This window comes from Myotis myotis, unplaced genomic scaffold, assembly GCF_014108235.1.
Source record: "Myotis myotis isolate mMyoMyo1 unplaced genomic scaffold, mMyoMyo1.p scaffold_m19_p_2, whole genome shotgun sequence".
NCBI classification, from domain to species: Eukaryota; Metazoa; Chordata; class Mammalia; order Chiroptera; family Vespertilionidae; genus Myotis; species Myotis myotis.
In genome coordinates this window covers 151,738,099-151,765,976 of record NW_023416324.1, presented here as the reverse complement: position 1 = coordinate 151,765,976, position 27,878 = coordinate 151,738,099, and the positions used below count along the sequence as shown (strand labels likewise).

The 27,878-nt window shown below is 41.3% G+C and overlaps 1 protein-coding gene across 14 annotated transcripts in view; it reads left to right on the top strand.

Annotated features, from left to right (window-relative positions):
• The window catches only part of ZBTB20 (zinc finger and BTB domain containing 20), an 892,970-nt gene that overhangs the window by 782,757 nt on the left and 82,335 nt on the right, over positions 1-27,878 (top strand). The window lies entirely within an intron of this gene.

Here is a 27,878-nt window from a genome sequence, read left to right as displayed (position 1 = left end):
TACAAACGCATGGCAACATCAGATATCATGTGGAGAACAGTGAGGTGTGCAGCTGACACGGCAGTGGGCTCATGCCAAGTAAATGACCTGGATTCTTACTAATGAAGGTTGCTCCTTCCTTTTGCAGCTGGTTGTCGGCTTCACCAGGAAGCATCAGAACCTATTCTGGGGTTCTTTATACCCATTTACGAAGGATAGGAAATGGGTCTGTGAGTCTCTCCACGGAAGTGGCACCTTGCTGTACATTGTGTTCTATTGGCCATTTTCTATTATTGACTTTCTGGGTCCAGTCTGGTCACACTACACAGTGGGAAAGAAGGCCAAGTTCATGTGCAATAGTCTGGTTTGCATCATTAAGTTCTTGGCATATACTTTGATTATTAAGTATCTGAGGGGGAGGGTGGAAGAAAGTCAAGCCAAGAAAGTTCCTTTAAGACTAAAACTCATAATTACACAGTTGTTTAAATGCCCCCCCCCCTTTACATTAGAGACATTGCAAGATTTTTTGCTCTGTTGGCTATATTCATCTGGAAGGATTTCTATAAGGCTGTCCTAATCACCGAGAGCAAGCGCCAGCTGGATGTGTGTGCAAACAAGAACACAGTTCGGACTCCAAGGCAAAATGTGAACATTGCAGAAACTCTAAAAATAATACTATTTTTTTTCATTAACATCCTTTGAGCCTCTATAGGAAGTAACGTATTCTCCCAAATTTTTGAAATGAAGTGCTTTTCTTTGACAATTATGAGAGCGAAATGTGGTTTCACAGACTCTTTCTTGAGGAAAATATTAGGGAAGAATACAGAATCTACACAATATCCTAGCCCAGGTGTTCTATCTCAAACAAAGCTTAGATTTGAAATTTATGTCACCTGTAATAAAATCCACATGGGTATTTTATATGGAAGTAATTAAGGGCAAATGTGCAACAGCCATTTTTGTGTTTTTGTTTGTTCCAAAGTACCGAAGGTGATTAGGTTATATTGTGAACTAATTACTTAATTTATTTAAGTTGAAACGAGATTTTGAGTTATACACGAGCCAAACACAAGAACTCATTAATTCATTCCGCACATCACTGAAAGAAACAAAACAAAGAAGTTAACGCCTTTATTTTATTATGTTACAACACACCAATGTCTGAACACTGATGAGGACCCAAGTGGTCAAAACATCTGCATTTGGTAAGAAAATAAAACAAATAAACTTTTTCTCCAGCATTTGGTACTTTCAGTGGTGTGCTGAAATTCAGAAAGAATTACTAAAGGTACTAAAATGGTGTGTCTTTTTTAGTACATTTTCCTATTGAAAGTTTAAAAGACTCTGCAAACATATTTGAAAACAGTAAATAAATAACCTACAAGACTCAATATTTTCTTAAACTTGGAAATAAACCACAGTCATTCTGGAGCTTGGGACTCTGTACACCAAGTTTCAAACCGGAGCATATTTTGGTATTTTGATGGTTGAGTTATAATCCCCTGAAAAGAGGGACTGCTTGTGTACAGTAAAGACAGCTGCCGGGGAAGTACAACGGAGCTGCTAAAATAAAGCCAGTGTTTACTGGCCACTGCTGGCCAGGGGACCCAAGGCTTGGTAGGCCCATTCTGTAGGCCACAGAGCAGCTCTGTGGGCACTCTGCGATTGGGTTCACCCTCCGCGTCCATACTTGGCCAGACTGTAAAAGGAGAGGAGAGGGAAACACAATACACTCATGGAACCAAAAACAAAAGAAAACAAAACAAAACCCTAGATATGAGAAGCAAATTGAAGATGTCAGAGAACATTTATGACCCGAGGTTACTTGTTCTAATCTTTGATCCTCCATCTTCCAGGTTTGAGTCCCTCTTTTTTGATTTGAAAGTATTGCTGAAGAATTCAAAATATGTATGGTATATCTGACCATGGATCAGTGGTTGATATTCTTGTCTTACTTAATTTTTATTTTTAGGTGCTCTGTTATGCCATGAATCTCATTAGCTGAGGCAAAATCCTGGCCTGTGAATACCTCCTAAGTCATTGGGTGTCCTACACATGGTCAAAGTCAAGGCTAAGATATTTTCCAAAGATGTATTGGCTCAAGTTTTAATACTGGTTGACTTGTTTCCTACCACTGTAGGAACTGGGGCGGTCTGCAATGGAAGCAGGCTTCTCTTTCCCAAGTGAAAATGGAGAGGAAAATATCTGTCATTTTCATACCTCAATTAAATGCTGTGAGGATTTGATGAGCTATTTATGTAATCAAATTCATGGAATTCTCTTGGGATTCACATCTTTTTGGAAGAATACTCTCAGCTGATTTGAGTGGTAACAAATGGTAACCTTGTTCTTATACCACAACTAGCTATAGCAATACCATTGGCTCAACATTAGTTTTGAATTATTTTGCCCAAGGGCTCAGAACCATTGGTGCAAGGCCTATAGTCTCTCTTGGCAGCTCTTTACTTTAACTTAAATTAGAATCTTTGACTATGAAATAGTTTTTCTCTATACCAAAAACATTTATTCATTGAGCAAATATTTACTGAGCAAGTAGTATGTGTGAGCCACTATACAGAGCCATCATATTTGTATAAGAACTGAGTTTATGATATTAACCTCAGTGAACCCACGCTCTAACCAAGAAAACCAGCCAGACAAGACTCACAAAACTGGAACTTTAGATTTGAAAGGAGTCCTTCACTTTACAGATGAAGGCATTTATGCATAGACAGTTAGGTCATTTTGTCCAACTCCACACATCTAATTGGTATCAAGAACCAGAACCAGAGTGCAGAGCTATGGTCACCACTCTGATGTTCTGTCCACTATATGCCCCTCCTCCCCACATCAAAGGGCACCAGCCAGGTAGAGATCATCCTCAGCCCCTTAGCTTTATCAGGATGAAATCCAAGGGGCTGAGTTGGCCAGTCTTCATTGAAGTTTCTTCAATAGGAAGAAGCTATAAAAGTTAAGTATTATAGTTAAGATTGCTGCATGGAAGAAAAGGAAAGCCCAGTCAACACATGATGTTGTGAATCTATTAATACATATAACGTCATTGAGAAGTTTTTCTGTGGGTTTAGACAATAACCCCTGACACTTTCCTCTTCTTTGAGCTTATCAGTCCCTTTAGTTCAGTTCAGCAGTGACATCATGACATAGTTTTGCCAGGTTCAGGCCTCATTTGCAGTGAGATTGTCAAATTAGCATTGAGGGAAAATAAGTCTTTAGGTAGGAAGTGTTCTTAAAGAGTAAAATAATTGCTGCTCAGAGAATTATTTCAGTACTTTCCAAATGATTTTTATTGGCCAATGGGTAGTCATTATTTGGCTAGTCCATCTCCAAGGGAATATTTGTGAAAGCAATGAGTTGCCCATCAGTGTTACAAAAACCCAATTATATCTGTGGCTAAAATCCTGGGAAAAAAGAGGGGGGGGGGGGGTAGGAAGCAGAAATATAAAGAAGGAAAGAGAAGAGAACCCTAGAAAAAAAGATTGTAGATGACTCTACTTGTACCTGAACTTTCAATAATATACTTCAACAGTATTGTATTTACTTGTAAACATATAATTCTGAATATACAAAAAAATGACTGGCCCCATGTCACAAGTGCGGAAATTAAGGTACAAGTATTCACCACCGTACAAGGGCACAAATAATTTCGAAAGGTTTTTTATTTTTATTATGAGAGGCTGAGGGCTCCTAAAATATATTATCACAGCCTTTATGTTAGCAACACTCTTGCATCACAAGTCAACTAGTATTAAAACTTGCATCCTGTAACTAAATTTAAACTCTTCAAAATAAGGAGGAAATCAATCACCCAGAGTCCGGGAAAGTAAACTGAATTTTTCTCTAATTTCTCTTCTCCTTACCGTGCTTTCTCTCACCACCCAGATATTTCTTATCTTCCATTTTATAATCCATTCAACGTTATCACTAATAAAGCAAGGAGGTTGCTGAAGTCTGTGATAATCCCGCACTTCTGAGATGTTAGTTTCATTGAAATATGTGCATTTAGATTGGGAAAACTAAGGATGACTCTTAGATGAGTCAGATAGAGAAAATTGCATTGTGGTCTGAGGTACTCTGTAGTAATCTATAACTGCATACATTGCTAGCCATACGTCTTCACCGTCTCATAATCTGTTTATTTTTGTTCCCTCTTAATAAAAGCTGGAGGCATCTTAATGTATAGGGTTAGATGTCCACATGGTTTCATGGCAAGAAGCTCCTGCACACACAATTTAGACACTGAGGGAAATGAAGAACAAGGCTTCCTATAGCTCTAACAGGTTTCCCTGGTCTTCTTAAACTGTTAATGGATCAGGTTGCTCGGCAGAAAACAGCAGCAGTATGGCCCTGTTGCCTATAGCTTTGGAAGCAGATAATCCTGAGTTCAAATCCCAGGTCTGCCACTTACCAACTGTGTGACCTTTGTTAACTCACTTTCCCTCTCTGAGCTTCTCTGCTCCTTAGTTCTCTGATCTGTACCATGGAGATAACAGTTGCTGCCGAGAAAGAGTGGTATGACATGACTTAGGCAGTGTGATATGTGTGACTGTGGTTCAAGAGTTGGTGGCACCTCTGGCCCCAGTGTGTCTAATCCCAGCACTGCAGTTGGCCCCTGGTTTTTATGAGCATGTGGTTATAAGAAGAGCACCACTTGGTCAGGCCATGGACCTTTCAGCTCTGCCTTCACCTTCTGATCACAGGACCAGGAAATTGTTATGTAAGACACAGTTGTCCTTGTTGCTAATTTCAGGAATTAGAGTCGCTTTCCTCCAGACATCCTAGTTTCCCTGAATAAACACGATAGACTTATTACCCATGAACTTAGCTGAGCCTTTGTGATGCTATTTCTGTCATTGACCTTTAATGGATTTTATAAGTTTACTGCCTACCGTGTAAAGTAGTTTTTTACTTTGTCTTAAATTGTTCCTTTAAGGAGTAATAAAATGACTTATAATATCTCCATATACTAGAATTTGATAAACAAATCCATATTCACTTTACCCAGGGTTTTAATTCTTGATAGACATTTACTGTATCCCTTCCTGTATTTGATCATTCTAAATGCAAATCTTCATCTTCTATCATGACTATTTTAACTGAGTTTGAGCTTTCCCCTGTCCTTATTTGTTTATTTATTTATTGAAGTACTTCATCCCAAAACAGTGTCCCACACACGGGCTGCCATTATGTTGTGCTCAAGTGGTTGTGATTTAACTCCCCCCTTCCTCTGTCAAAATTACATCCTAAATATGCTCTGGGCTCAAACCAGAATGATCTTATTGTGAATGCGATTGTATTTGAGCCAAGGCTCAGCGTGGGGGCAGCTGGCAAAATGTTCAACCAACAGGACCAAAGAGGAAGAAACATAACAGAAAATATGATTCTGTCTGTACGGAGGTGAGCCTTAAGGAATAGGTAGAGACTGGAATGTTTACTCACTCTGGACGTCTTTAGGAAGAGGGACAAGGCAATGCTTCCCTAGCCAGTTTGCTCCCTGGAATTGGGACTTGGATGGGGAGCACTAGTGGGCCCAGGACCAAGCCTTGGTTGGGCTGGCCGGCTCTTGTTGCAGGGAGAGGCGGGGGCTACCATTTTGACAATGCCAGCAGAAATCAGACACTGAAGACCCTAAAACTGCTTACCTCTCCCATTAGCATTGCTAGCATGAAGTCAGATTTGAACTTTATGTGACTCATTATGAGTGGGTGGCAGCCTACTCTGGAGGCAATCATGAACCCAAGGTCAGCATCCTGGTGAGAAATCCCTGCAGGTAGCAGGTGATACCACCAGTCAGCACTGAGATGGGAGAGCTGTGTCCTCCTCAGCTTTGTCAGAGCACTTCCTGCTTTGCTTCCAATCCAGTTTCTAAGGATATTTGTCACCGTGTTTGGCCTGTACTTGGCGCCACAGACTTCAGGAACTAGGGATGGTCTTCTGTTTGTACAGTGCTGTAGAGAATACTTCTGTATAGATTATCTCACTTCGTCCTAACAACTCACGGTAACTGTTCATACTGCCATTTTATGAATGGGAAAAGCTGGTTAAATCCAAGTATGTGTAAAAGTGTAGCTAGCACATGGAACAGCAAGAACTGGTCTCATGATACTAAAGCTTATGGCCTTTCCATGCTACCACCACAATGATAACTAGGTCTTCCCCAGACACCATCCTAAAAATATGCTTTAATTTTCCCTACATGTATTGTATTATACTTGCCTAGACTGAAGTTGATCTTAATTATTTTGGACAACTGCAAAGCTCGTGAGATCATCCTGAAGACATGGCATTTTAATGCCCAGAATACCAATAAGGCTGAGATTTCCCTGTGTTCCATAACACCCATGTCATATGGAGAGTGGGGAATGGGCAGTATATCTAGCACCAACCTTATGTGAACATGTGATCCAGAGAAGGGGCTGTTTATCCCAACCTTTTCTTCTTTTCCTGAACTTCCTTTCCATATTACAATCCCACTGCCACTCCTCAATTTAAATGTGTTTCAATATTATTTTCATAACTCTGTAGCATCTGTACCTTACATTTTTCTGTTTCCTTCCCTTCCTTCTGGGGGCAGGATCCCTGAATGATCCCAGGAAATGCTGAAAAGCCCTAGCAGGATGGATACTGGGGAAAGATCCTTGCATTTCAGCTCCCAGATCCATTACACTCCTGCTTTTCACCAGCACGCAGAGTGCTGTGTTTTTTTCCTAACAGAATAAATTAAATATGAAAGAGAAGGACTAATGTAATTCAAATAAACATGTTAATGACCCTATTTTTCCATTTGGTAACTAGACCGGATGTGGTGGAATGCCAGTTTTTTACTGAGCCTGTAATTTAAAACTTTCAACAAGGACACTTTTTTTCCCCTTTTATTTCCATCCTCCACTCCCACCCCTTTTATTCTTACAGACACTCCTTACTGTCCAATTAGTTTTGGAACATGAAAACTGTCCTCAGAGCTGCCTGGAGTCACAGGGGACCTAGGGTGGTTTATCTCTGTGGGACGGCTTGTAAGACAGGTTTTCCTGGGGATTACCCTGCCAGGGCTCTGGGCTTTTGAGGGGACTGGGAAAGGAGGCGACCAGTGCATTTCATGCACCTCTTTTCTGGCCCTGCACCCCCATTTTGTGGCTCTTTGATGTTTTGCGTGTACATGCTTGCTGCTCTGGGCAGTACTTTAGCATTCAGATTTGGGGATGGAGGAGCTTTTAGTGTGTTTTTAACCCTGTAAGTAGGCATCGATTGCCTCGACATTTTTATGAGTCAAAGCTGAGAGCCTGTTGTCATCCAAACTGAAACCCTAACTGACTTTATGTGCCCCCAGATGACTCCCTAATTTATTCCCTCCCCTGCCACCTCTGAGCCACTGACTCCTTCTGCACCCTAAGAGGAGTCATTGCCCCAGCACCCCCACCCCTCCTGCTGAAAATGGACTGCCCAACATTAAACCCTTCCTCTCCTCCAGACCTCACATTCGCCACCTGTCTGCTGTATTTACAGGTGGTTAGCTGTGGAGCCTGACTTTTCTCCAGTGTGCATGTTTAACCCCCAATTTCTCTTCCATCCCCAAATGTGATGTCCCTTTGGCATTTTATCTGCTAGACCAGCTCTCTCTTATTTCTTTTACTTTGGTCACTTTCCAGTGTTTGCAGGAAAACTTTTTGATCTAAACATATTTCAGTTTTTTCCAATTTGCACGCCATGGAGGGGAGAGGGGGCCCTGGCCCTGCTACTTCCTGTTTGTTTCTGTTCTGGAGAATGCAGACCATCTGTGTCTTTCAGAAGCTAGTCTACAGCCTTCGAGCTCATTCTGATATTTAACTTCTTCCTTTTTCTCTCTAAATAATTTTATATTCCTCCTCCAAAAACTCCTAAACCCCTCATTAAATCTTTCTTCCTGAAATTTCTTATCTTAATAGTACCTCTGGACACAGTTCCGTCCCCATTAAGGCCAGGATTCTAATTAAGTAAACAATAATGGGAGAGGGAAAAGGGGAGAGGGGGAGAGAGGAAGCAGTAGGCGAAAGAAAAAAAAAAAGCAGGCTTACTTTTTAAAATTGGATTTCACTAATTCCCAGACCCAGTTCCAGTTCTCAGATCCATGCTGAACTGCAGCCTCACCTCACCTGTCAGAGGGGCTGTGCCTTTTTCTGAAGAAACACTGTGGATGTTGAGTGTAAGGGGCCTGAGAGGGTTCCTCCCAAGTTTATTTTTCAGCCACACAGACTTTGGTTAAGGTTGTACTTTTTCATAATAATTAAACAGTTATTTTCCAGAACTAGTAGAGATCTCGCGTTTCTAAGGGCTGCCCCATGAATCCCAATATATGTCACCCTATATAAAAGTCCTGTATTCTGTCTGTGGTGGTTTTGTTGTTGTTGTTTTCGTGCAATTTCAGCAATCAAGGTCTCTAAACAACTAGATCCCTTTGGACTTTCTCACAGTGCAGTCAAATGGCTTGGTTTCCCATCTTCATTTCAGATGCCGTTGCAATTTAGAACACAATATTTCTCCATTTGCTTTATTTTTTTTTAAATCAAAGAACTTCATTTTTTTTAATTCCTAAGGTCAGAATTAAAAAGCTAAATGGATTCCAGGCTTCAGCCTCCCAGGATTACATTTCAGCAATGTGCTAGGGACAGTCCACAGTGCAGGGCCGAGGCCGCCCTCCGTGGAGTGCCCAGCATGGGGGCGGCCTGCCAGCTTTCTGGAGCTCTGGCTTTTGGTCTCCCAATCCTGTTCCTTCACAGTGCCTGCTGGTTCCTGCTGTAGGACCTGCAGCCACGAACATACCATTTAATCAGTGGTGTCTGAAAATGGACGTGGTGCAGTCAGCAACAGCTAGGCCAAAATCAATGGGCTATTTTTAAAAGGGAAAACAGGATGGGAAAATGCTCTTTCAATCTAGGTAAATCAGATCGTGCCTGCTTGCTTTCCACCTGTAGCTCAGTGTAGGCAATGCATTCACATTGAGGATGGTACTTTCTAGTGTTTCTTTATTCACACTTATCTGCAGGGTTTCTGCAGAACTGAGTGTTCACATTCACATGAGAAAGCTTGTCCCTTTTCCTCGTAGGGAAAAAAAAATCTTCCATTTTGCCCCCTCTTAGGAGATTTGAATAAAAGCAGAATACATTCAGCCTTTTCTGCCCTTTTGTTTTTTTCTGCCATGAAATCATATCTGACTGTGACATCACAGTGTGTTGCTCTGGGCAGCCGTGTGCTGTGTACAGGCGAGGCCTTAATTGGGTTAACAGAACCCACCAGGAGCGGTGGCCACGGAGCGCCGCACTCCCCGGAGGCGCGTCTCTGCTCCAGGCAGTGCGCAGGCAGCGCGCAGGCAGCAGCCGAGACCAGCGTGGGAGGGGCTCCTTTTCCCGTGGACTTGTTTTCGTAATGCTGGGCTTTCTCTTTTAGAATATTACCAACCAATGAAATTAATTTTTTAAACGAAAACTGTGCTTTGTTTTGCAAACTGCGGGGGGGGGGGGGGGGGGTGAGGGGTAAAGTGGGAATGTGCTGCCAGGTTTCTTCTATAGCATTGATTTGTAACCAACAAAGGAAACGTCTACTTACGAGACAAAAATCAATGCAACCAGACTGCTAAAGCGCAAACAGAGATGTGAGAAAATTATTCAATCGTTCGTCTTCTATGGAATTTAAACACGTACAATTTCAACATTGTTCCAGTCCCCGAAAAGAAAAAAAGCAAATAAATGACTAGCGCAAAGGAAGGGAGGACGTGATGACCGGTTCTAAATTCGTCAAGGTTTTTCTCTCGTGATTATGGAAAGGTCAGGCAAGGTTATGCGACTCCTAAAAGATTAGCAGTGTTGTGAATGAATTTTAGAACTCATTAACCATGTCCTCAGACGCTGTTGTGGAAAACTGGTGAAAAGCCAGTTTATGCCTGAACTTCTGCTTTCGTCTGCCTAACTGTGGCTGCTGTAAAATTGACAGTTCCTTTATCCCAAAATAATCTATAACAAGTAGACCTAACTCTCACATGGTATTTTTAATCATATAAACACATTGCAAAATTAACAAATGAATCAAACAAGTGAAAATATAACTCTAGGAAGCTAAAGATATTTATTTTGTAAAACTTAACCAGTTGAGAGAAACTGGGAAAGAGACAACTGACCCGAGCTGACTTAGCTGAAAGTATGAATCATGGAATATTTTATGTAGTCTGAACTGAGATTTCAAAGTGTTAACAAGTTTCTTGGGTACTGGCTTCAAATAAATAAGAATTGTCAGTAGCTTATTAGATGTGTTTATTTTAAAGTTATACTAAAAGGTTCCTCTCCCCTCCCATAGGTTAAACATGGTTCTCCATTTTCCCCCTCCCAACACTCTTAACACTACTAGTCTGATTAGCAATCCTATTTTCAGAGTTAAGGAATAGGTAAATGTCAACACAATCAGCATCCTAACTATCACAGATTGTGAATTACACTGATTTCTCCTTTGGGGGGAAGGGAGAAAAGATCAGCTGTTGCTTTTCTAAACGCTTAAATTAATATGAATAGCTTCACAATATTTTGGCTTTCCTAATGTCCAGTAATGCTAGCATCCTGTTCCAAATCTAGGGGGAAATTGGAAACGCAGAGAAATTTTCTACCTTGCCTATATGCTTTTGCTTCTGTTCCCATGATAAAGTCAATTACCAAGAGTCTCACCTCATCCTAAGAAATGTGCTATTTCTCTCACCCTTATTATGTTAGTTGCATTGCCTGTGAAATGGAATGGATGAGAGATCTGCAAACACAGTAATCAGGAATGGATTTCTGGGCAACCCCTTTGAAAGTAAGAACTCTTGCAATAAAAAAGCATAAATGTCACTCTTGAGTTGCACAATAATACCTCGATGTCTGATTTCTGGCAGTTCAGACTTGTGAATTACAACCCTGAACAAAGAAGTAAACGAAGACCTTCGAACCCCAAATGAGTGTTCAAAGTCTCTGACCAAACTCTGCTTTCAAGCAATATTGTCTCTATAGCACTCATTTGTCTGCTTTTCCAACCCAGAGCAGACTAGAAACTACATCCAGAGGAGAGGGGTGGAAGGAGATGGCTCTCGAAAACTAGGACAGTGACGCCAGTGAACTATGACAGAGAGTGGGCTGCCGCTCAGCCTGTGCCGTTAGACTGAGTGGGGAGGGACGAGGACAGTTCTCAAGAGAAACAAAAGCGTGTTACTAGTGTATTACTGAGAAACGGGAGCAGTGAGTAATCACAAGGATGACACTGTATCCTAAGAAAAAAATGTGGTATCAGTACACCCCGTTTAGGAATACAGGATATGTAAAAGTTTTATACTAAAAAGCAATGTAAAATGTATTGTTTAAGAGGCAAGCTTATGTCATTAAATATATATATGGACCCTGGCCGGGTGGCTCAGTTATTCGGGTATCATCCAGTGCACTGAAAGGTCATGGATTGGATTCCTAGTCAGGACAAATACCCGGGTGGCGGTTTTGATCCCTGGTCCCGGTGCATACAGGAGGCAACCGATTGATGTTTCTCACATCAATGTTTCTCTCCCTCTCCCTTTCTTTCTCTCTAAAATCATTAAAAACATACCATCGGGTGGGCATTAAAATATACAGGGTGGACAAAAGTAGGTTTACAATTGTTTGTATAGAAAATAATACAATAATTAATAAATAATAACATAAGAATAAACTTTCATGTATTCACAACTGTAAACCTACTTTTGCCTCACCCTGTGTGTGTGTGGGGAGACATTTCATTTCCCAGTATAGCTGCTTTTTAAAATATATATTTTTTTATTGATTATAGAGAAGGAAGAGGGAGAGAGAGGTAGAAACATCAATGATGAGAGAGAATCATTGATCTGCTGCCTCCTGCATGCCCCACATTGGGGATCGAGCCCATAACCTGGGCATGTGCCTGACCAGGAATCAAACTGTTCATAGGTTGATGCTCAGCCACTAAGCCATGCTGGCCGGGCAGTATAGCAAAAAATTCCAAACAATAATTTTACAAAATAGGGATTAGCCTTCACAATTCTTTTTATAGTTTTGTAGTGACATTACAAAACCAATCTATCCAAAACTACTCAAAACAAACACCTTAGAGGGAGAGAGATTTTTTCTTAAACCCACATTCCTTAAAATAAAGATGTCCTCTGTCATTTATCTTATTTACATAATATACGTTGTCATCTGGAGTAAGGCACGGTTGCTCTTATTTAGCTGGTTTACTTTGTAATGCGTCATTATAAGTGACCGAAAGCATGCTACAGGAAGTTGTTTGTGTGTTTTTTCATTGCTTATGCAACTTCCAAGCAGAAAATGTTCTTGAGACCAGATGGTAAAGAACAGTCAATTGCAAGTCTTATTCTCCAGATGTATTGATGTTTTATGTCTTCTTGAAGCCAGTTCAAATACATTTGTGAATTCAAGTCTTAACTCTGAGTAACCCTTTCACTTCTGCCAGCTCTTATTTCAGTTGACAAAGAAGTGGGCTAGAATGTTTAATCATGGGCTCTCTGAAGCCAGTGTGGCATGGAGTGGCAGAGCCATGGCCACACAGCTCTGACGAGTAGCTCCTGCACATATCTGGTCACCCTGCAGCAATGACTGCTCTGGGTTTATGCTCACAGCACCAAACCTCTTTTCAACTTTATCCTTTTCAATGGTGTATTTTTTTAAGATTTAAAAAAAAACAAAACAACACAAACATTTACCCAGTATTTTTACTTGGCATATAGGTTTTTTGTTTGTTTGTTTGTTTGTTGTTTGTAATGTACTCACAAATTGGGAGTTTGCTGGAACACAGATGAGTTAAGATAAAAAGCTGTTTGTTTGTTTTTAAAAAAATGCCTCTAGTAAGTAAAAATGAAGATACTATATCTGAATGAATGTGAAAAGTTATCCCCTTGTATATTTTTAAAGCTTCCCAAACCATCCTCAGTTCTCAGCCAAATGCAGCCTACCCAGATTGTCTTTAGGAAAGTAGCAATTCATAGAAATTTGCAGTTAACGGTATATCAAACTGCACTCTCTCTTCAGTCCCTGCTCACAGCTCACCATTTTAGAATATAGTGAGATATGCCAGAGCCCTACCATCTGTTTAATGGGCTAATTATGTTTGCCACATGCCTACTTCACAGGAATACCATGAGCGAGGTTGCCAAACATCATACAAATATATATGTTTGTATATATAGTTATAAAAATATACACATAAATAAAATCATATACATATATAACAGCATCCAGCATTTCTGAGTTTCATTCTATCTTTTGCTATCAGAATATATCCAGGACCATCACTTAAAACCCAGCCAGGCACTGTCAGAGTTTATTATAATGCATGGTGTGGCCTTCACACTGGGAGGGGCTGGGGATAGAAATCAGATTCTATATACATACGTCTGTCTTTGCCTTTTGTAGCTGTGCCCATATTCTCCCTATTAAAATCTTGACATTTTAGCTCCATAATTAAGACAGTCAAATTTTATGATACTTGATGTTGTTGTATCCACTGTTTTAACTCCTTCTTTTGAGAAGGAATATTTTTCCCTTATTTAAAAAATAAGTCAAGCTCTTCAGTCCCTTTCATACAATACTACAACTTTTCATTACAAGGCTATAATTTTTCTCTTATGTACCACATCTCTTCTACTGGGCCTGTTCTGGGAGCTAGCATGTTTAGCGTTTTAGGAGGATCCTGCAACTCCTAGCAATCTTTTTCTCTGGTGTTCTCTAAGCACTTTCTAGATAAGTGTTTTCAGCGACTCCAGTTACCACAAGGGTTAATTATTGTTTGCCAGCCATGAAAATTTTCACTGGGCCCCAAGGTGAGTCAACGTGACTTGATTCTTGGAAATAGGGCTTGACCTGGGTGGGTCTTGAAAGGTGGGGAGGATTGTAAGTAGTAAATGGAGGTAAGCGAAGGGCATTCTAGGTGCGGGGAATTAAACCAGCAAAGGAACAGCACAGAGATGGAAAAGAGGGAGCCCTGAGTAACTGGAGTGCCTAGTCAGGATATGATATACGCTCAGGGTACTGGGTTTTCTGTGTGGCACCTGTGTCCATGTAGAGCCGGCTCAGCAAGCTCTGAGCCTTCTTGGCTTCAAGGATGCAATGGTCTGAGAAACGTTGAGAGAAATATCCATACCAGACTATAAATCCAATATGTATCATTTTCTTTAAAATTGAAAACAATAACAACATATTAAACTATTATTGCTGTAACATTTTATTTAGTCTTTTGTAAGCTACAGAAATATTTGAAAAGCTTTATTTTTCCATGAATGTTAGAATGTCTTCGTATACTGCCTTAAATGAAGTAAATTATTCAAACAGAGCTGTTTTGTTTTATTTGTTTGTTTTGCTTTTGCAGCATTATGCTTACCAGAGATTTCACAAACAAGTTGGAAGAGAAAAAATAGCCAGGGTGTAAATATAGAAATAACTCAATCAGATAAGCTTGCATGAGCATGAATGAGGGTCTGTGACAAGGATGAGGAAGAATCTTAGTCAGCGCCAGAATGGTCATGTTTTTGTCTTAGGCATGTGAGTCAGATTTCAGAAGACACACTGACATAGAAAGAAAGGGGGAGAGAAGGGGGCATAAGTGGTGACTGAGACAACTTGGGGTGGTGAACACACAATACAATATACAGATGATGTATTGAAGAATTGTACATATGGAACCTATATAATTTTATTAACCAATGCCATCCCAGTAAATTTAATTTTTAAAAAATTGTAAAAAGAAAGGGAGAATTATTCTGCTATTATTTTCCCATGTATACAAGGAAAAGTGACTTGCATATTTACTGTGTGACTTCTGGAAGCCAGAAACCTCACACCCGATACAAACCACCTAGGCAGATCAGGAGAAAGCAAGGTATTTACCAAAATGAGAAGAAGGGGGGTGGGTTATTCTGTCATCTTGTCTTTGTCATCATCAAATGTTATGACCAAAAGTACTCTTAAAGACTGTCTGATCCAGCACTCACATTTTACATGAGAAGGGTGAGACTTGGGAGAAGTTTGATGACTTGTCATATTGTGCAATAGGTGGCAGACATGGCCAGGGACACAGATCTTCTAATGCCTTCCACCCAAACCTCGCCATCATTTCTTCAGTTTCTCTGTAATCATTATAGAGAACTCTTCTTCATAAAAATCCTACCATTACTATAAAAAATGGCGTGATCATATTATCAGGGTTTTCAAGGCTTCTGGATTTCCAGACGTTTCTTGGAATGCATAAATAGATCAGACCAGATCTGCTCACTTACCCACTCTGAACTGTCCCTGAAACCTTCTTAAGCTGCTGTGCCTTCTTGACGAAGGAAGTCATTCCCACTGTCATCACTATCACCAGTTCCTTCTATCCTACTGATTACCTGTCCAGTTCAAAAGAAGCTGTGCTTGGTGTTTTATTGACATTTTGTTTTGTGATGGAAGGGAAAAACATGGTGAGAGTTTGGCATAGTCCAGCTCCCTTCTGTGAATGAAGAGTCCGTCCTGACAATAGGCATTCAATAATTGCTTACTGAAAGAAGAGGGAAAGCAGCCACCTCTCCTCTTTTGCTAAGAAGTCTGTTTCATTTGAGAGTTAACGCCAAGCTTCTGATACAATCTCATGCGTTTGGTTGCACCACACGTGGTTATTATGATCGATTTGTTGGCAAAAACCCAGAAATACTTATTGTTGCAATGCAAGATAATATAATAATCCACTTTTACCTTTTAAATGTGTCTGGCCCACTAAGTCCTTGCTCAGGTGCCGTACACACACTGTGAAGGAACAGGCTGACACAGTGCCCCGAAATTTCAGGTCCAGATAATTGCCTCTGATGCATAGATTGGCCTGGATTTTGAGGCCAAGAGGAGAAGAGGCAAGTTTCCCACTCTTGCAGAAGCAGGAACCATTCGGCAATATATTCACAGTAGTTAGAGGGAAAAGCCTTTTGTGAAGAAAGCTGTGTCATCTCATGGCTGTTTTTATCAAAACCTTTAGTCCACCAGCATTCCAACTCTAAGAAAAATTTTACTCACACAGCGGACGAAATAAGCGGCAGAGTCTAGCCCTGTCGGCCACATCCCACCACTGTGGTTCTGCTGTTATGTGGGATGATTTACTGGTCAAGATCCCTACTGTTCTGCATTTGGATATTTGTGAGAAAAACCTAGAACTCCTTTCCTCCAGAAACCACATCCGTATGGCATGGAGCAAAGACCAGCAGAGAGAAGTGTAGAGGGTTTGTTACCGACTCCAGCCAGGTTTTCAGGGGGGGATAATGGGACCTGAGTAATCGCCCTTCCTCTTCCTCTCTTTTTTTATGCTTTTTCTTTCTCTTCTTTTCTGCTTCTACTCAAAATTCTTTTGATTATTGATTTGGAGAATATTCCAAAAAGAAATAGGCAGCGTTAAATCCTATTTTGAGGGAACACACATCCATCTTGACATATAACTATATCCATATGGCTTTTTCTATTTCTAAACATCTGAAGAGCATGCAGAATAGCCCAGGTGCTGGTCTTCAAAGTGGGTGTGCCCTAGGACATTCTTTGCTGAAGTAGCCTCGTTCACTGTTTCATGCTGTTGAACAGTCAAAACAGGGAGGCAAATTTTCCTTCTGTGGTCCCAGCCCAAATGAGTGGCATGGTGTAGTCTCCACCTGTAATTTCCATAAACTCCTCCCCTGTCCAATTTACATGGTGTCCAGAGCTCCTGCGCTCTTGGGAATACACAGTCAAAAATATATCTGCAGGGATATTTCTTAGGATGGCTATGAGGAGGCAGTGAGGAAATGAAGACAGGGATGTTACAAAGTTATGATCTTTTATGAGGGATGTTACAAATTTATGATCTTTTTTTGCCTCCTGCACGTTTTAATTTGCTATCTAGAGCCTGTGTTGTTTTTTTGTTTTGTTTTGTTTTTACCAAATTAGTGATTTACAGAAAAACTTCATAATTTTCTAATAGTCCTTCTTTCAGCGTGGCCTATTGTTATGTGGGGGTTTTTGGTAATCACCTTAACGGGTGGCTGAGTGGGGATCATGAAAAGACCTCATCATGTCTTACAAGGCAGAGATTATGCTCATGAGAGAAATACAAGTCTTCAGACTCAGGGTTCTCTCTGCCAAAGAAAGCGGCTCCGGTAACAGTGTCCAACACTGGGTAGCCTGCAGAGTGGGGTCATTGAAGCCACCTTCTCTGTTGCTTTTCACTCTCTGGAATTTTGTGCAATGACTGTAGCCAAGAACCATTGGAATAGCTATCTCTGGTCAAAAAAAAAAAAAAGGAGAGGAGGAAAAAGTCCTTTGAAAATTAAGCCGAATTGGTGCAAACTAGTAGCCAATCTAAGGAAACTGCTGCCCCACCTCCACCCCCCTACACTTCCCTTCCCATCTTTGGGGTTTTTATATAGTAGTAGTGTGTTAGAGAACATGTTTGTCTGGTTATGTTTGGGGTTCCTTGCTGTTCAAATACTTTGAAGAAGAATGCTTATTTTCTACAGTTTATTAAACTAGCTCAGTTAAAAATATCGGTCATCAGGCCCTGTGATACATCATTATTCAATATATTTTAAAATCCAAATAAAATCAATTGTTCTGGCCCCTTTCTCCCTCTGCCTCCTCCCTGTCTGTCTCGCTTTACTGTGAAGCATTGGGAGTAGTGTGTATCTGTGCCGATGTCTGTGAGTGTGTGTGTGTGTGTGTGTGTGTGTGTGTGTGTGTGTGTGTGTCTGGGAGGAAGACAGACTCCCTACCTGTAAATGGCTTGCTATTATTAGACGTTCAGTTACCAGGGGTTATGTAAGACAATTGAAGCTCTGTTTTTTAACAGAGACATGATTCATGCTGCTTGTAGTAACAGTAACCACCTCCAAACGAGACAGAAAGCAGACGCAGACAAAGGCTGGAGAAATCAATGCAGGCACGGTACAGCCACTCTGCTGATGCCCTCTGCCTCTCCGTCAGAGCACTTGGGGAGCAGGAGAGGAGGCTCTGCTCATGCTGGATCTTTTCTGTCTCCTGGGGCTGCCAGGTTAAACAGTGTGGGCCGGAGCTGTGTGCACGAGAAACCGGGCCCAGGATCAGTGGTGTCTGACCTGCCCCTGGTCTCCCAGTGTGTCCGACTCACCTGGGGGAGCAGTAGTGGTCACTGCACTGGGGCTCAGAATGCGCTGTAGCTTCTGCTCAGAAAGGCTGAAACCTGAGTGTTTGGCTCAGCTGCTGAGCTAACTTTGCTCATGTGGTGCTCTGCAGCATTGCTAGGAGAGAGAGGGCAGGAGTGGGGTTTGAGCTGGTGCCAGTGCCTTAGTACAGCTTCTCTCCGAACCCGAGTGGAAGTGGCCTGGCTGTCAGCCCCCAACACAGGTAACTCTTTCCTCCTTCCTCCAGAAGCACTCCCGAGGCTGCACCCATTCAGCACCTCAAAGAGTGCAAAGCATTTTCACACGCATCAGCTTATTTAGCCTTGCAATTTTATGAGATAGACCAAGCACACACCATTAACCACTACTGTATTACAGGTGAGAGGTTACGCAGTGTGAAGGAAATCATGTCATTCATTGGCTCCTTGCTCATGGTTTTATAGGGTTCGGAAAAGTTAGTGACTTGACAGAGTCACACGGCTAGTTTTTATCAGGTCCAGGAAGACAAGGCCAAAGTGTGATTCTCCATCTAGTGCCCTGCTCCTCAGAGGTGCTACAACACTTGTTGGCAACTGTGGCATTGGGGGGGAGGGGGTGGGGAAAAGACAGGAGTCCCTACTGAAAACTTTGGTTTTCGACTAAGCACCTCTGCTCATTAGCTGGGCAACTGAAACCTCCCCCACCTCCTCAATCTTCTCATCTATGTAACTTGTGATGGGGAGAGCTCATTTCTAAAGAGTGTTTGTGAAAGAACCACACAACCTTTAATGTATCTAGATCAGTGAAAAACATTGCCTATAGTACCCCATCTCCACTGTGGGTGACACCCAGGAGAGAGGTGGAGAGATCTCAGACTTCACCCAGAACATAAAAAAAGTAAATATCTATTTTTACTACAAAAAGAAGAAACCACGCTACTTGACTACAGAAACTGTCCATGGCTCTCAGATAACAGTAGCCTGACCCAGTGGCCCATAACACATCCCAAAAGCAGGCCACCCTTCATTTCCATGTAAATATGTAAACTGTCCAAACAGGCAACTCTAAACAGAGGCAAGACAGAAAAATATCTGAGCCACTTAGCCTGACCCACCGAATAGTCCCCCACAATAAAAATTCCAGTTCTAAAAGCACTTATTTATTGGTTACTAATAAATTCTCTACTGTGTTGTTAGGAATTTTAAATAAGGACCAACACAGAATTTTCTATTATAGAATTTGTACCATTACCCTACTATTTTCACACATTACAAAATATAGTCTACACCTATTTGAAAGTAAAGATAAATAAACATTCTCATTTATAAATAGTTCTTAATTAAATCTTTTGTTTGGGAACCACTTTGTGTACAGGAAGGTAGCAAAATACTTCACAGACTGTACTTTCATGAAATGCATCTTCTTTTCTGCTAGCACATGAAAATCATTTGTTGCTGCAGTTTTAAGGAAGAAAGCTATACTCTGTTCTCTCAGAATAAAACTCCCTGACTAGGCATCAAGATACCAAATTTCTAATCCTAACTTCACTACAAATTCACTTTCAGGAAACCCATTAAGTCCCAACTTCAGATAACATCTGTTCTGAAAAACTCAAAACCCCTTAATATCTGCATGTTGCACACTCACCTGTGACTGCACACCTACTCTGTGTCATGTGATGTGGCCATAAAAGAGCTTTATGGGAAGATGGAAATTCACAGCTTGGGGCTTACAGATTGTACTAGTGGCAGCCAAGTTGCCTTGACTTCCCCACACAGATCCAGAGACAGAGGTTGGACGGTAGGAGCACATTCTGTACCTTGTTGCCGAGTCCTCTGTGTACCAGGCACAGGGATAGGCAGTGGATCCTCACACAAGACTTCCCCCAACTTCCTCGCATAGGAAAACAGCCTTTTCTTTTTCATCAGGTTACCTGATTCAGTGATCATGAGTGGTGATCTTATCATTATTAGACAGGCATTTATTGCAGTGGTTCCTTTCATGAGTTCTTTGATGTTCCCAGATCATCCTACACTTCTCCCTAATTGGTGTCAACTAATGCAAATTCTTATTTTTATCTGAGGATAGAGCCACCTTTGCTCTTCTAGATGTAGCCCAAAGGACACACGTTATCATTTGCAGAAGTGATGACGGTGATGGTGGGCGGTGTTTCTTCCCAACAAGATGGTGGTACATTCCATCTGGGTCTACAACATCCTAAAGTGTCCCAATAGTTACAGAATGCAAGTTTCCATCTGCCAAACCCCAATGTCGTCCATTTCTGTCTATGGCAATCATTAACATGGTGATAGCCCCATACTACGCACAAAGGGTATGCTAGGTGCTGGAGTTTCTGAAATTTATAAAACAAGTTCCATACCCTAGAGAAGTACAGTCTCACCTATAATATAGAAAACAGGTGTTAAACTATAGCCATTTGTCTAAGTGCTGAATGGGTGGCAGCAGTCTATATGGACCAAAGCAATTTTCAGAGAAAAGGTTTCAGAAGGGATACATGATCTAATATGGGTCTTGAAGGAGGGGAGAGGCCTAGCTGAGAAAAAAGTTATAGAGACATTCCAAGCAGCCAAAATGTTCAGGGGCTCAGAGATACAAATGTGCTCTATAAGTTAACTGGTTTAGACCAAATGGAGTATTGATGGAAAGGAAACCTGAGAGGGCTTATTTGACATAGATTCAGTGAGCTTACATACCGAGGCTAAAGAATTTGGAACCATGCCCTGCCGGTGTGCTCAGTGGTTGAACATCAACCTATGAACTAGGAGGTCACAGTTAGATGCCCAGTCAGGAACATACCCAGATTGTGAGCTCAATCCCCAGTGGGGGGCATGCAAGAGGCAGCTGATCAATGATTCTCTCATCCTTGATGTTTCTATCTTTCTCTCCCCCACTTCCTCTCTAAAATCAATAAAAAAATTTTAAAAGGACTTGTATGCATGCATATAAGTCTAACCAATGGACACAGGGGGGTGAGGGCATGAGTGGGAGCGTGGGGGGCAATGGGGGAATAAGGACACATATGTAATACCTTAATCAATAAAGAAAAATTTAAAAAATACTTTTATTGATTTTTAGAGAGAGAGGAAGGGAGAGGGATAGAAACATTAAAAAAAAATAATTTGGAACCAGGGGAAATCCATTAAAGCATATTTTCTCCAAATATAGCCTAGGGTTAATAAGTGTTCCATTAAAAAGGGTGGGGATTGAGGGGAGAGATCTGTAGTCCAATAAGTGTGAACAATGCTGAGGTCTTCAGCACCTTTAATATTTTTATGTGCATTATGAGTTTGCAAGAAGGACATATAATATGCAGTGTTTCCTACATTTCTTAGACCAAAGAACTTTTTTTGAGATGCATCGTGAAGTTCTAGTATTCTGTAAAACTCACTTTGAGATAAACCACCTGGAATGATTTAGAAGGGCAGGAGTTGAAGGCAAAGCCAAACACTGCATTGTGACGATTAATCTCTCACTGTTATGAGTGGATATGTCATCAAGAACAGAGAAGAAGATAAAACTGATGGAACCGAAGGGATGGCTAAAGATCACAGGCTAGGTATAGTTAAGATGTAGAGCATATGATTATAACCTGGCTTTAAACCCTGCTTTGCTATGCTCTGACTTCATGATCTATGACAAATAACCTCACCTGTCTTAAGCATCAGTTTCCTCATCTATAAAATTAGAATATAATTCCCACCCCCAAAGGGTGATTATAAGAATAACGTTAAACAATGTGTGAAAAGTGCCCAGCACAGGTCCTGCCACACAGTGTGATGAAGCAGGAAAGGAGACATGACCTTCACTTTGGAGACAATGATATTGTGTTCTCCAGTGTAATGCCATTTCAGTGTTCTTGGTACCTGTTTTTCTATTTAGGCACAAACTGCAATAATTAGTCCAGAAAACATACTCAGTGCAAGGGGCAAGGCATAACACCAGTAACATGCTGCACCATAAATGGTGCTCATGTTGGAATCCTCATCACAGAGTTATAATGATGTAATAACCAGGACCTGTGGCTGGCTTTCCTAAGCAGGGAGATTCCACTGTCAAATGACTTAGAGAAGGTGTTTCCATCATCAGGTATTCATGAAACCAGACAAATCAATATCATATGTATATATCTATGCATATATGCATATATGTGTATATATTGAGATATGTGCATCTAGCTCACCTGATCCCAAAGACCTCTTATTTTAAAAACAAGAATCAACAGTACCTGACAGCGAGAAGGCTCCTAGGATGTGCAAATCTTAACAGAGTTTGTGAATTGTCAAAGAGGAATCAAGAGGTCTCTATGGAGAAAATTAACATAGATTTAATGTGACAAACAGTGGGCCCTTCTATTGGCAGGGCCTTCCCAGGGGTCTCCAAGCCATCCGAGGTATTTCTTCTGGACATGGGTATTAACTAGTGGTTAATTAAGGAGCTGCAGTTCCTTGAAGTAAAACATTTATTAGAGCCTCTGAAAGCTGAGGCTGGGCTCCAGAGTGGTTTGTCTGGCCATGATGCCTGTGGTGCCTTGATTCATTAAATGGTTTTCTCACCAGTTTCCAGAGAGGTGGGATTTGTGATATAGACTTGGGAATTCCTTTTAGGTAATTAGTTAAAAAGTTAAAAGTCAAATAGATTTCTTTAACAGGTTTAATGGTTTAACAGGTTGATGAGCTATTTAATTCCCACATCTTTCTGCTCACAGGACTATTAGAGTTTTAAGGGACCTTCAAAATCATAAAATCCACCTCCTTTGTTACAGAAAAGCTGAGCCACCTAGAGGTGAAATGACTTATCCAAGGTCATCCAGCTAGTTCTAGGATTTTACTTTCTTTTCTCTATTCCTACTTCTTTTAACTCTCCTTCCTTTTTTCTCTGACCATCATTCTGGTCCCCCACAACACACCTCTCTGCTGATTATTTCTTGGATTTACCCTTACTTTATGAAGTTCCCTGTGCATAAAATTATAATATAGTGGGTCTTTGCCAATTAGTAACCCCTCATCACTAATTCATCACTACATTTGGGACGAAGAGAGGAGGGAAGTGGCACAATTTTAAATTTACTATGATCTTTGAGTCAGCTTTATCTACACCTGGGAATTGCAGTTAGACAATTAAGGTTAGTAAAGCTCATTGAATTTCTCAGAGGAAAGGTGTTATTTGAATTATTACCAGATAATTATTGTTAAAAATAATAATAATGTAAAAAATAGGAACTTTACATGTTAGAGACATTATCATTTTAATTTCCAGTGTGGGGAGGAAAGCCCTAGGGGACCTAGAAATGATTATTTTCATAATGTGCTTTATGCCGGAAACTCCTCAAATTCTGTCAATGCCTGATGACCTGACACACTGGCCCAGAATCAGAAGGCAGTCGAGCCTTGTGAGCTGTTAGTCAAGTTGTTCAGTTGGACCTGCTCCTTAAACACAGCCCTAGGTGGGAAGGCGAGTGCCAGATGCCAGACCTGTGGTGCCCGGACCAGTGTCAGCAGCCTCACCTGGGAGCTCCTTAGAAATGCAGAATTACAGAGCTCCTTAGAAATGCAGAACTCTCCTCCACCATTCCAGTTTGAGAAGACCGCTGTAAGGTAGATGAGAAGACTTTTCATCTTCTGATAAGGAGGAGCTAGGAAGAAGCCATATGTATTGACAGTATCTGAAAGAGTTCCTTCACCGGAGGTCTGTGCTCTCAGTTCTTTCAGTGGCTCTGAGTCATCATGGAAACAGCATAAGCATCTTTCTTGCACTGAGATCACAGTGGGAACTAGAATGTGTCCCTGCTGGGTTGGAACAGTGACTGTATAGTGAAAAAAAGCACAGATTTGGCGTCAGAGAGGTCTTGGTTTGACTATACACCGCTTCCTAATCTTGGAATGGTTATTTGAGCTCTCTGAGCCTCACTTTTCCTCATCTGCAAAATAGTTATGGCAACACCTACAGGATGACATTGCTGTGAGGGTCAAATGAGAATGTATTTACATATCAAAATGCCTGGCATGGTCCCTGACAACATTTAGAGGTGTAATAAATGGCAGCTATTATTGTTACTATTATCATTTTTGTAAGCTTTAGTCATGAAGGCCCCAGCTGTCACTTTAGAATGACTTGGTATGGTTTCTAAAGAATGGGAATAAGACCTCTGCAGGAAGTGCCTCACAGTAATATATGGCTGTGTGTTACATAACAGCTCTGTTCCCCAAGGGCTTCCAAGACAGAGCTGCAGAGATGTCAGAAACACAGGCAGGAATGGAAAGGACTCCAGTCTCCTGCCTCTGACACCAGCAAGAGCTGTGCCAGCTGGGTTGCCAGAGCAGACTATTACAGGGATGATGTAAGAGGCAAGGAGCACAGCTGTATTTCCGCTATGGGAGGTATGTGCGGCCCTAGCAGCCTCTCAAAATTGGCCCAGCAGCCTCTCAAAATTATCTTTTGCTTTAAAAAATGTGACTACATTGGTTATGGAAATCATTGAAAAAGAATAAATATTAAACTTCATGAAATCATTTTCACTGGGTCTTTTTTAGAGGACAACCACCCTTTAAGCAATAGAACATGACACAGCAGGTGGTAATTCTGATTAATAGACCCTCAGGTGTGTGCTAAGGCATGAGGGGAAAAAAGAAGAAGGGGAGAGGTGACAATTTGCCAAAAAAAAAATGAAAGCAGGATGTAGGATTGAGAAAAAGGAGTTGGATTAGGGAACGGGGAGATTATGTCTCCGTTTAATTATAAAATGCACAATTCAAATCAAATGCTAGGCATATTTAAAATGTACACTCATCTAATCACACAATGGATTTGTAGGCTTCCAGGCAATGTTTCACTGCAATGTCCTAGACATATCGATCAGTGATTTCCCTTATCGTTTTAATGTAGTTGCCAGGGGAGAAAAGACAAGGCTTGTCTGGTGAAGTGTTGATGGCCTGTCCAGCCATGTGATGGTTTAGTAAGAAGAGCTCTATGAAGAGCTCTTGAGCCCCATTTACTGTTTATGTGGCTCCTGGGGTGTGGAGAGTTAATGGACATTTCGGTGCATAGCATGGATCTACCGTACTGGCTGCAAAGAGTGTGATTAATAGTGCCAAGTTGTCCTCTGGTGAGTAGCGGTGAGCAAAGTACTCACCTGGGAGTCAGAGGAAGTCCTGTAGCTCTGTAGGCTGCCATTTAAAGGCTGAGTTTTTGTGGTCAAGGAAAAACTACTGAGATCTCCTGGAAAAACTACTGAGATTTCCTAACCTGGGAAAACACTGCTATCCCCACAGTGTGTTAGGTTCAGCTTTCTCATCTCCGGTGAGAGAAAACGACTCTGTTTGAGGATAGAGATGAGATTAAATGATTAATGTTTCTTCTACCACAAGAGGAGAACAAGGGAAGGAAATTAGACACGGGAGGAGTCGTCAACGTATTTCTAGAAGTAAATTCATGATCTAATGGGGGAAAAGTAAGTAAAACTTTAAAGTTGTAAATACTGGGCAAAGCTAGATTGAAAAAAGTGTTGAGGTGGCATAATAGCAAAATTGCCAATAACCTGTGTTTCCATAAGGTCATAAATTGAAGCATAGAATTGCTGCAGCATGTTCTCACCAAGAACTTCAGCTGAACCCATTGCGTTTGCAAAGCGTGAGAAATTCCTTCATTCTGGTTTTCACCTTGAGTTTATCGCCCCAGTGGTATCTGCAATATTGTAGTGATTGTTTCTGCTGGTAATGTTAGCAAGGTTTGCTTCTTTCTACTTTAAATCACCTCAATTTTAAAACATTATTTAACTATAAAAAGATATTTATGAGTTCAGTTTATTGAGGTGAATAAGTGAAGCAAAATTCTTTATTTTTTTGGACCCTAGCATATCTTTACAGGTAATGCACTCCCTACCCCTGAGTCTGTCTTGTCTGGTCAATGCTGATGGTCTGTTGGGCCTATTGGTGCTGAGCAAGCACTGAGAGATCGTCAGAGATTTGTGAGCTTTTGTATAAGTTATCATTGCCCAGCCAGCAACAAGGATGTGGTGTTGAGCAAGTCAGTGCCTTTAATCTCCTCATCTGAAAAAATGAGGGGTTGGAATAGATGAGCTTTCCAATTCAGTCTCAGCTTCCATTGACTCTGAGCAAGAGTCTTTTTTTCCTTTTAAATGCAGTTCAGCAGACATCAGCTGAGCGCAAACCTGTATGCTGGGCATTGAGCACTACAGGGCATACAAAGTAAAAACTGTCTCCGCTTTCAAGGCCTTTAGAGAGGAGGGAGAGATAGTACACAAATAATTATTAGAGTCCATAGAATGTGCAAAGAGCTTAGTGCAAAAGTGCTTCAGGATTCAAGCACCAAGTGCAAAAGTGCTTCGGGATTCACTTTCCTTTGGGAAATGCTTCATAACTGAGGTAGCATTTGGATGGCCCTTGAAGCTATTAGTTTATGTGGACATTGGGAAAGGGAGGCATCACCATGAGCATGGTGGGAAGGGGTGGGACTTTGCAGCAGTGGAGAATGGACTGTAGAGCTAAGACTAGGAAATTAGATTGGGATTATGTTATAAGGGCTTTGAATGCCAAACTGAGAAGTAAGCAAATGAGCAAAAAAGTGGTATGTGTAGAGTGGTACTTTAGAAAAATGAATGTAATATTGATTATGAAGAATGGGCTAGTGGTAAAGAGAATCTAGATTCTAGAGGAAGTGAAGGCGTTAGGAGGCTCCCCCAGCAATCCTGGTAACAGGTGATAAAAGGATAAATCAGTATTGAGATAGAAAGCAAGTATTGATTAAGGAAGCACAGCCTGAGTAAAAACCACAGAACTTGGCAGCCGATTAGATTTGGGAAGCAAAAGAAAAGGAGTTGTTAGAGAAGACTCCTCAGTTGTATGTCCAAGTAACTGGAGGAAGATGGTACCAATGGCAGGAGAGGAGGAGGCTGGAGAAGGAACATATTTTGAGGGAGAAGCGATAAATTCTGTTTAAAACTTTCTGAATTTGAAATGCCCATGCAGTATTTCATGGAGTATTCATATTTTCCAGGTGTGTATATAAATATTGAATGAATGAATGAATGAATGAATGAGCCCATTACCAGCAATTATTTAGAATGTTGATCTGGAGCTCTGCAGACAAAAGCAAACACTAAAGATAGCAATGTGGGTGTTCTCTGTAGAGAAGGGATTGTTGAGGTCATGGAGGGTGGGTGTAGACAAAGCCTGAGGAGAGAATCTTGAGGAATATCTAAACTTAGGAACAGGAGAAAGAAGACCAGCCAGTGAGGGAGGCAGAAAAGAGAACTGAAGGTAGGAGGGAAGTCAGAGTAACGCAGGGTCCCTATGAGAAGGGAGGAGAGCTTCAAGAATCATTTCAGCCCAATGTGGCCAAAGATGCAAAACCTGGGAAAAGGCCTCTGAGTTGTGACTCTGAGACAGGTGGTAGTTCATTCAGTAGCTCCTGAGGCTGAACTCCACAGATTAGAGGACATGGAGCCTTTTCAGTGAAGGGTACAGAGAAGGTAAGAGCTCAGAAATTTGGCCAGGTCAGTGGGTGTCTTGAAAATAGGTAAGAGCTGCCTGGCCGGTGTTGCTCAATGGTTGAGCATCAACCCATGCACCAAGAAGTCACCAGTTCCGTTCCAGTCAGGGCACATGCCTGGATTGTGGGCTTGATCCCTAGTGGGGGCTGTGCAGGAGGCAGCCAATAGATGTTACTCTCTTATCATTGATCTTTCTCTCTCTCCCTCTCTCTCTAAAAA